Source organism: Pecten maximus, unplaced genomic scaffold, assembly GCF_902652985.1.
Source record: "Pecten maximus unplaced genomic scaffold, xPecMax1.1, whole genome shotgun sequence".
Lineage (NCBI taxonomy): Eukaryota > Metazoa > Mollusca > Bivalvia > Pectinida > Pectinidae > Pecten > Pecten maximus.
The window spans coordinates 849-11,989 of record NW_022979274.1 but is presented as its reverse complement, the minus strand read 5'-3'; positions in this window follow the sequence as shown (position 1 = coordinate 11,989).

Below are 11,141 nucleotides of genomic sequence, written 5' to 3'. Positions count from 1 at the left end.
CCCCTGCGCCAAGATTTCACACCTCTCCCCCAAATGCCCTGACTGACAATAGGGCTAACGATAGCGTGTGTTGTCACTCCCGGTCATGGGGTTAATTAATAATCAGACCAAATTGATAGATAAAAGGTGTATTTAGAAGCCATGACATTTAACCACTCCGGTAAAACATTTCGGTAGTCGTCTCATTTACTCACCGCCGCCATTGAAATCAGCGGTCGGTGAGTAAATTTTACGGAACTGTAAAACAACCGGACCAATTTTAAACACAAACAATTAGCGATAGCTTCACTCATATTCAAAGTGTCACGTTTCAAACTTATACATAAATATCAAAGTCAATCGATTATTTTTCATTCAATCATGCATTCTCCAACCGATCGGCATTCGGTATTTTATATGCACATAACGTAAACGCATGTGTCTTTAGCAGAAAAGCCTAACGACTTACGTAAGTGTGCATTCTACTTCTTTTGCTTTATCTGTTAAATGCGATATACGTGTTTTGTAACCGATACATATTTTGTTTAATTAATAAAATGCTTAGGTATAATTAATGAAAAGAATTTTTATTTTGTTGTGTTTGAGGTATAAATTAACCGATGTGAGCCTGACAGGCGACGATCAACACGAAGACACTGAGGACATGTAACGTTAACAGATATGGTCATTATCAAGAAAACATCGATCTATTGTCAACCATGAATAATTCGAAGTCCCGCTGTTTCGAAGTTTGACTGTAGATGTGCCAAAAATTAGAGCTTCTTGAAAGGCCTACTAGTACTGTTCCTTAATGGTTAATCCATCTGTGCCGATCAGCACGCCAATCTTGTTGGTTAACCTGTGCCAATTAGCACGCCAATCTTGTTGGTTAACCTGTGCCGATCAGCACGCCAATCTTGTTGGTTAACCTGTGCCAATCAGCACGCCAATCTTGTTGGTTAACCTGTGCCAATTAGCACGCCAATCTTGTTGGTTAACCTGTGCCAATCAGCACGCCAATCTTGTTGGTTAACCTGTGCCAATCAGCACGCCAATCTTGTTGGTTAACCTGTGCCAATCAGCACGCCAATCTTGTTGGTTAACCTGTGCCAATTAGCACGCCAATCTTGTTGGTTAACCTGTGCCAATTAGCACGCCAATCTTGTTGGTTAACCTGTGCCAATCAGCACGCCAATCAGCACGCCAATCTTGTTGGTTAACCTGTGCCAATTAGCACGCCAATCTTGTTGGTTAACCTGTGCCAATCAGCACGCCAATCTTGAGTCTCGGCACCTTATGCTTTGGAACAAAATAAGTCTTCTCTTAGTCGAAAATGGCATTTTATCTATATATCTTCTGTATATAGAAGCCTTGTTCTGGTACTAATAGTAATAGCCTCCCATTCCATGACGATGTAATATAATGTTTATATACAGCACTTGAGATAAGGGGCATACAAGCGTAATTAACGCCTTAGAATTAGAAAAAAAAATCTCTAGAAAAAAAAAGATGTACACAAAACTCCCATGAATGTTGCATTATGCCCAAGACTTTGGCGCGAGACATATAGAAGCTCCTTTGACAATTAACATATAGCATAGTAATGTATATTTCAGATACAATTTATAAATGATGCGCAGGACATGTTTTACAGATTTACAATGCTCTGCATAACTCGATGTTTGCTTCAAGGCTTATTCAATGCGCCGTTTGTCCCTATAGTCTGACTGTATGCAAGTGCTTCTTAGTGCTTTACAGACTCCGATCACCTATGACATGAGGCACTCTGTGTGAATAAAAACAAGCTTAAGGTGGCCCAGGGTAAGCTAACAGTAGTTTTTAAAACTAAATCACCAGTCAATGAAAACCAGATTATCCTCAAAGGTATTATAGACAAAATTATTATAACAATTTGTAAAAGTAAACAACATATCAGAATTCATTCAACAACGCAAAAGCGTGGAGCCTTCCATTTCCGTATCTGGAATTTCCGAGCGGAGAAGACGAACAGATTATTGCAAGTATATATACATACAATGACCTCAGAAGTATCTAGATTACTCCCTGTCCTTCGTCAGAGGGAGTACATCACTCCCTGATCTAATAAACTATTTATACCAGTAATAGTTGTTAAAAATTAAATTCAAGTTTGTTTTATTTAATGTTATATATTAAAGTACAGTTTTACACTCATTTTGGGATACCAAACATCATATTACCAGTTTGACACACAATTTATGGTACCAAAACATCATATTACCAGTTTGACACACAATTTATGGTACCAAAACATCATATTACCAGTTTGACACACAATATTTATGGTACCAAACATCATATTAGCCTACTTCCTAATTCATTACACATATTACGCATGGAGTATTAACATTCCTGACGGACTGCATGGATCCGTTACGTTACCCGTGACAGAGGACCCGTGAAGGATCACCATGGACGTCATGTTTGTCACAGCTTGAAAGTACAACTATCGAAATAAAACTGAAGTGTGCAGTGTCTGTTTACAGTTGAAGGCAGCCAGAAAGTCGTTATTGCATAGAAAAGTCGGTTCATTATGTACACTGGAATAATGTCCAGTTATAAACACAATCCCAAAAGACATCGAGAACCTTTAAGGCTTATAAACAGGCCAACATTCAAGTTTACAGGTATAAAAATTTAAACATAAACATTTCCACGTGCCTGCATACAGCGCTGCCATCTTCTTTTCCACACAGGAGAGTTCCAATAAGGTCGTATGTAATGCAGAGTGATCTCCCCCTACATCATCGTCAGTCGGGTTTGTCCGTCTCTTTAATCTATCTCCGCGAACAGACGAGACTTTTTGCCCTTGGGCGGCTTTGGCTTTTTACTCCAATACACTCAATAATATACCTAATATTATATGTACTTTGATGCCATACTGTATCGTATATAAAATATTACGGGTTTATTTGTTCAATCGTTCGCGATTCTCGACCGGGTTGCCGTCTCAGTTGAATTTTCATTAGAGAATTGACCTGATATAGAATTTCCTGGTGTAGAGGTCTCATGCAAAATATTTTTGTTTTATTTTACCTGAAAGTATTCTAAATAATTATCCAATTACCTGATAATTAGCGACCCAATTTCCGATTGTGACGAACTACCGAAATCAGAGATGTGTAAGTTATATCAATAAGTTTACCTTAAATTGCTATTAGTATTAGTTATAGAATAGTGTCTGTACAGTATTCTTTAGTATACAATTGAGTCATACATAAAATCAGAGACTTATATACTAATTTAGGTCTTTGATGAAATATGACTGGTTTTTTTTTAGACATGAAAGTGTTTGATCAATTTTTTATCTTCGAGATTTTTCATTCTGATTTTCAACAGAGTTACCGAAATGGATTGGAATCATGGACCTGAAATGGTCGTTGCCTCTAGAGAATGGACACATTAGTATTTTTGAACATTGTGTTTGGTCATATTTAAAATACCATTTGTTCACTTTACCCAGAGACGTATATATCAGATATTCTACATGTCTCTGCTTTTTAACAATTTCACAGCATCGCTTTGAGAGAAAGTAAAAGAAGGAACCGGAAAACGGAAATCCGAATGTTGCAAAATGGACAGCTATTTGAATTAATTATGCATCTTTAAAATGCTATAAAATATACAAAAGTCACCAATAAAATCCTGACTATTTTTTCCTTCTTCAAGACATTTAAGTGGGTGCAATATAGAAAACAGGAGTAACTGCCATCCATAATTCCCTAATCACTTTACAGAAAATATCTTCAGCAAATGGACTTTTATCTAATAGTTGATTTGTTTGGTCTGATAACTTCTAATCTAATCAATTCCTGGGGTGGCCCTATTTTTGCTAGTGGAGTGTACATGTGTAGGACATAAGACCCCCTCAAGTTGAGTTATACCTGGTTTAAGTTATAAAGACAGTTTTAGGAAATCCTCAGTATACTATCTCACAGGTGAAAAATGGGGGTCTACATTACTTATAGGAACCCCCCTGCTGACACAGGTGTGACACCCTTTTATTACCTGGACAGTACAGGTATAGCCTCAGGAAATGTTTTAATAAACTGGCCAATTAGTGTAAGTTACACAGGCATGTCAATCATCTCCCCAGGTGTGAGTACATGACTTAATTTTCAAATATGGTAGAAATAACTTCCATAATTGCAAGTGTAAGTGTAGATGTCTAAAAATGGGTGGAGTAACTATAATATATGTAGTTGAATTAATTGTGTATAATCCCATTGTCAAGTAAATATATGAATAGTCATTTTAGTCAATTTCTTTATTAACTGTGGGCCATATTGCCCGTTAGTACATACAATGTATAATAATATACTATAAGTATCTGCATAAGGGAAAACAACAAATATTTTATACATAAATTGAATCTAAACTTTGTCTACCATATAATTTTCTTAACCTTGCTGATTTCTAAGTTAAAGCAATAATATAAAATGGTAATGCCATCACATTTGTATTTTTAATGCTGTCTTAGAATTCGAAGACCACCTGAAAATGAAAATGGAAATGATCATATATCTTACTTTGACTTCGCACTGTGTCCTGCATATTATGTAAATGTATTAGTCCTGGATTATACATTAAATCATTATTTTTTAATTCTTATTTTCGATTTTCGTATCATACAATATTATGTTATGTGGAATTTCCTCATGATAATGACGATGGTGGGATTGTAAAACATTATCAATTTGGTCAGTTGACTACTTGATCAATTCCAACCAACTTTGTCATAATATCATAACAAAACATTCACCAGTGAAAATATACAAAATTTGACCTAAAGACCTTGATTTTATATTGATGTCAGTGTGTATTTTTGTGGACTGAGCATAAAGACTGAATTTCATTTAAATTAATTGGTCAATTAATTCGTCAATTAATACAGAAATGAACTAAATATTTGGATGGACAGAAACACGAAGACAGATAGACAGTAATTACTGTTAGGAACCCGTGTGTGCACCTAATGATGAAAACATCTTTGTCATTCTTACAAATGAAAGATTTCAAACAATTCCCCTATTTTCCCTTATTTTCCCGACCTCTCAAGTCCCTAGGGCACAGCCCCATCAAGGATATAAATAATATCCTCATGTTCTAGTGTGTTGTTACATGCCAAGTTTCGTTAAATTGTCCCTGTAGTTTTGGGCTTTTGTCCTACACTCCCAGACAATATATCCAGTATTTAAAATGACACCGTATGAATTGTTTGATTAATCAAAGCCACATTCTCTGAGATAACATAAAAATCTAGTTGCACGCATGACCACTGGATATGACGCTTGACCGGGGGAGTCCTTGAGACATCAGTGTATAAAAATAACTCGCAATCGCCGCATTTATTTTTATCGAGATTTGTCACGAAGCCGAGAACGAGGCTGTATCAAAGTGCACTGCACAAACAGAGACGTATAAACTACACACATGGCCGTTGTTTACATATCAAGTATACGTGAACTTTGCTTTCATTTAAACATATTAACAGAATATTCGCGTAATGACTGAACAAAATAAACAAAATGCTTAATTCTAAAATGTAGCAATATGCATACAACCAAACATCGATAAACTTTTAGATCGGTGAAGTTGACAATGTTCAAAGGATAACCAGCAATCCAATACAATAGACGTCCGGCAGAATCTGATATCGAGTCTATTCCCTTTTCTTTTCTCGCTAAGTTCCAACGAAGCATTTCCTTTCCTACGGAAATACTCGGGGTTTGCCGATGCCAGTCCCTTTTACATTTCTTTGTTCCGCCCTTTGCATTATGGGACTAATTCGTATAGAATCTTGGTCTGTCGGGCCCAGTTATTTTTGGGAATTTCCAATTTACTTTCATAAATACACATTTTCCTCCAGTTTTTGATTCGCGATAATTTGTTGGGTATATATTAAGTATGAAAAGTGTAAAGAGCTCGAAATGTAAACATTTCTTTAGGAGTATGTTGCTTTAACCAAAATTTCCATTTACAATGCATCAAACACACATGCAGTCACTAATATGAAAATTGTTACATTTCGGGTATGAGTGACAGTTAGATAATTATGGACAAAAGACTTTCCCTATAATTTATGACAATTATTGTTTAATACCAAAAAATCATCCGGAGTATTTTGATGGATTAACAAAAATAATTGAATATATTTAGAAAGAAGAGTCTGGAAGACTCCTTAGAAAAATTACATGTTAACCAAGACCGATTCTTTAAATGGATATAATCTTTCTATTTATACCAGGAGTGTATATTTTTAATTTTTTAAATCTCAATACCCTACTCTTTATTCTCGTATATAGAAAGTACCCATTGGGTGTGTTATTTACTCAGGAAATAGCTACAAACCCAAGAAACACATTTTCTTCGGGGACTTGTTTCAGTGCGAGAATGTACAATGTATATGGAAAAGAGTTACCTCCCTTTTCATGCCTTATGTTGCAATATTCACACATTAGTTACCATGTTACACACAGAATGAGGCTATGTGAGTGAATTTTCTTCGTATTTGAGTATATTTTGGTATATTTGAGTATATTTGAATGGCTTGTGAGTTTAGTTCAAATGGCCGAGGGCTGTACTTTATGACCGTTTAACCTAAACGAAATCGAATCTGATCAATTTCAAAAAGAAGAAACAAAATTTACTACATGTATTTAGGATAGTAAAATCTTAGTCATTTATTTCAAATAGTACGTAGCGAGAAATGTTTAGAGGATATTTAACAGTGTGTTCAGTAATACCAAATATATTTTACGAGTGTGGCTAGCATTTTGATATTTTTTCACGAGTGCGCAGCATCAAAATATTGCATAATTTACCCCAATCGTGAAATATATTTGGTTTTACTGAAAATACTGTTAGATATTTTGTTTATTTTATTTTTATAGCAAAACATACCGGGTCAGCTTTTTATTACCCCCATCGTCTTTTGTAAGCAGTAATTATTTGATTCGGCAATCTTAAATATAAGTGAAAAATATCACTTTTATAGATTGAATATTTTTCGATATTTCTTTGTATATTCCCAGAAGGTTACGTGAAATGTATAGTATATTTAAACTAACTCCAATGATACATGTGTAGTCATACCAACATCAAAGAGAATTTAGATTTAGAATTCATAAAGTATGTCTACAAATAAAGCAAATAAAGGACTACTATGAGAGTAACATTTTAATGTACAATTCATATTCGACAAAAAAAAAAAGGGGGGGGGGGGGGGCGAAAAAGGCAAAATTATGATGTGTTACATAAGAGTAGATACAAATCTCTCCTACAGAGCAACATAATATTTTAACAATGTATTTGATGCATTTTGACATATTTGAATTGATTTTTAGCTCCACTGGCCCGAATAGCCGATGAGTTTATGCACTGGTGCGGCGTCCGTCGTCCGCCTGTCAAGTTTTCTTTTAAACCTTGATAGTGCTGAACGCCTGAATGGATTTTGATGCTGTTTGGTGTGGAACATTATTGGGTGGTGTTATCCTGTTTCTCCCAAAACTGAAAAATGTATATCCTGGATGTCCCAAAAACTTATGTAAACAATACAGTATAGGTGGAGTGTTGTTTAAACAGATAGGTTACCCGTTACCTGTACAGGTAAATCAAACTTCCCGTTACCTGTACAGGTAAATCAAACTTCCTGTTATCTGTACAGGTAAATCAAACTTCCCGTTACCTGTACAGGTAAATCCAAAGTTCCCGTTATCAAGTTCAAGTTCAAGTTTTATTTTATTTGAGTGTCACATGTCAATACAATACTTGATTAAAAAATGTACATAAGAACAACAAAATACATATTGACATCCAGCCATTATTGGCTTATGAGACACTAATTACGATTAAAATCTATGAAAAGCTATCAATTATGCTATCCGTTATTGTTAAATTATACAATGATTAAAATATATAGATTATCAATGTCACATACTTATTTTTTGGAGTTCAGAGACTAACACTAGTCTGTAATAGTTATGGTATTATCAGGCTACACATGAGCCTTGAATTAACTAGTAAATAATTGTACTGCATATTAATGAGCAAATTGCTCATCTTAATAATTAATCAAATTTCACACTGGATATATGAAAGTTACAACTGTACCATCCTATAGTGTAGAACATGGTTAGTCTCCAACCCTCATATATACAAAATACAAGATATTACTTTCAGGAGAATTAAACATACTATAACAATGCTGTTGGTATATATTTCCTGCATTTGTACGTGTTAAAAATGGTAGCTGCTAATATAAGCTATCAGAAATGCTATCCATTATCATTGATATCTACAATGATTAAAATCTATCGATTATCATTTTATCAATATCACACTTATTTTGAGGTTCAGAGACTAACATTAATCTGTAATGGTATTATCAGGCAACATACATCAGCCTTGAATTAAGTAAATACCATAATTGTACCGTATATCAACGAGCAAATTGCTCAACTTAATAATTAATTAATTCCACAAAAACCGTCATGTAGTGTAGAACATGGTTAGTCTCTGGCTAACCCTCATATATTACAACATACAAGATATTACTTTTAGAAGAATTAAACATACCAGGGTTCACGCAGTATGATACATATACTATAACAATGATATTGGCATATTTTCCCTGCGATTGTACATGTTAAAAATGGTAGATGCTAGAAAATGTGGCTCTGCACTCTGCATTATACAATTTAAATTTTCTGTATCACTCATATTATCAAAAGAGCCATTTTCCAACTGCATTTTGGTAAAAAGGCTATACCTGATATCTGAATAAAAATCACAGCTTATTAAAAAATGTTTTTCATCCTCCACCACCCCTTTTTTTACAATATATACATAATCGTTGGCATAGAGGGGTTATCGGTTTGGTATATCTGCCAGTTTCAACTGCCAGTGGTAAGTTACCACATCTATACGAGGCTAGAATGCGACGGTGGTTTCTTTGAATATTACATTCTACATATTTTTCACGTGACAATACATGTTTATATAACAGGTACAGGAAAATCAACGTTCCGGTTACCTGTACAGGTAAATCAAACTTCCCGTTACCTGTACAGGTAAATTAAACTTCCCGTTACCTGTACAGGTACATCAATGACAATGGCAATGACAATGACAATGACAATGACAATATTTTATTCTCATAAACATATAAAGTGTAGAGAATTAAATACATACAAAATTTGTACAGGACATATGATATAATACATCGATACATTTGTTAAACAAGAGATTATCTTAAATATTGTTGAGTCGTATACTTATTTCTTTAATTAATTTCACAAGTGATTTCAATTCATCGTCTACTACAAAATTAAAAAGTGTATTAAATTTGAATGTACTTGGTCTTTCATAATAGTATCTAGATATATATTTTTTTTCTGTTTAATGCTATTTGATGATCGCTACAATTAAATAGGTAATGGAATTCTCTCCTATTTCATTCAGGTTACACAGACTACAGATTCTATTTTCTCTTGGGATGTTATTCCATCTTCCGTATTCGATTGGTAATTTAATGTTACAAGTTCGAAATTTACAATAGGAATTAGCTAGCTTAGGAGGGAGGTCAAGTAGATATTTTTTCTAAACCTAAATCATGTTTATAAATTCTGTAATTGATCCCTTTCGGAGAATTGAAAACATCATTTTTCCAATTACATATGAACAAATTTCTTAGGGTATGAAAAACAGTATTTTTTAAGCAGCGTATACTAGTAAATTCATGGTTTTCAAAAACATCTAATAAATTACATTCTTCAAATTTTTTTTTAATATAGTTAGACCAATGAGCATTATAATGTCTTAAAATTTGGAAAAAATTGTTGCTCAATTTATTATGAGTTGAAACCATCATTTTGGCCCAAAATCCAATCATACGAACTTTTATATTTATACTTAATGGAAACCTTTCCAATTCTCCATATATCATAAAGTTTGGTGTAGATGTTTTTAATCTAAGGATATGTTTACAGAATTTCATATGTAGACGTTCTAAGAGTTTGGTGTCACAAAACCCCCAAACCTCACAGCCATATAGTATAATCCGTTTGATTGTTTTATCAAAAATATCCATTTTACAATCGATGGACAGATTATGATTTCTGCATTTTGAAATAGCTCCATACATGGCCCTAAGGCCTCTTTCATATAATTGTTTGATATTCAAATGTGTAAAACCATTTCTAGTGAAACAAACCCCGAGATATTTAAAAAATTTCACAATTTCTAGATTATTTCGTGACACCGTTCCTCTCCCAAAAACCATTATCTTAGTCTTGTCAATGTTAACTTTAAGATGCCACAATTTTGAGTAGGTGTGAAATACGTTAAGCTGTGTTTGTAAATCTTCGACTGACTCTGCAAGTAGAATGGTATCATCGGCATACAACAGTACATACAACTTGAGATAAACTTGTAGCTCTGTCTCTAGTTTTCCCGCCAAATTAGATAAACCTCTACAGTCATGTGATATTAAGAAATGTTCTAGATCATTTAAAAAGATTGAAAACAAAAATGGGGACAAATTTTCCCCTTGTCTTACACCGGAATTACAATTAAAAATATCAGAGACAGAACCGCCTTTAATTACTTTGGCCTTAATTCCATTTTACATATTAATTATGACTTTAAAACATTTCCCTCCTATACTTGTAATTAATTTGTTCCACAGTCCTAATCTCCAGACACTGTCGAAAGCTTTCTCAAAATCTATAAAGGCACAGTACATTTTACTTTTGAATTGTTTTGATAGTTCAATTAAAGAATAGAGTGAAAAAATATGATCAGTTGTGGGATGATGTTTTCTAAATCCCGCTTGGTTTTCTAGTATAAGTTCAATGCTATCTGCATAATTGGTGAGTCGTTCATTGATAATGGTTGTAAATAACTTACCCAGACAGCTTACCAGTGTAATTGGTCTGTAATTATTAGAATCATGGATATCTCCTTTATTTTTAAAAACTGGTATAATATTGCCCATCAACCACACATCTGGGATATTACCAGTGTCGAATACAGTTTTTGTATATAATTAAAGATTTTGACGTATAATGGTAGCATGACATCTGGAGTAGATTTTATATATTCATTACATACTAGATCTTCAC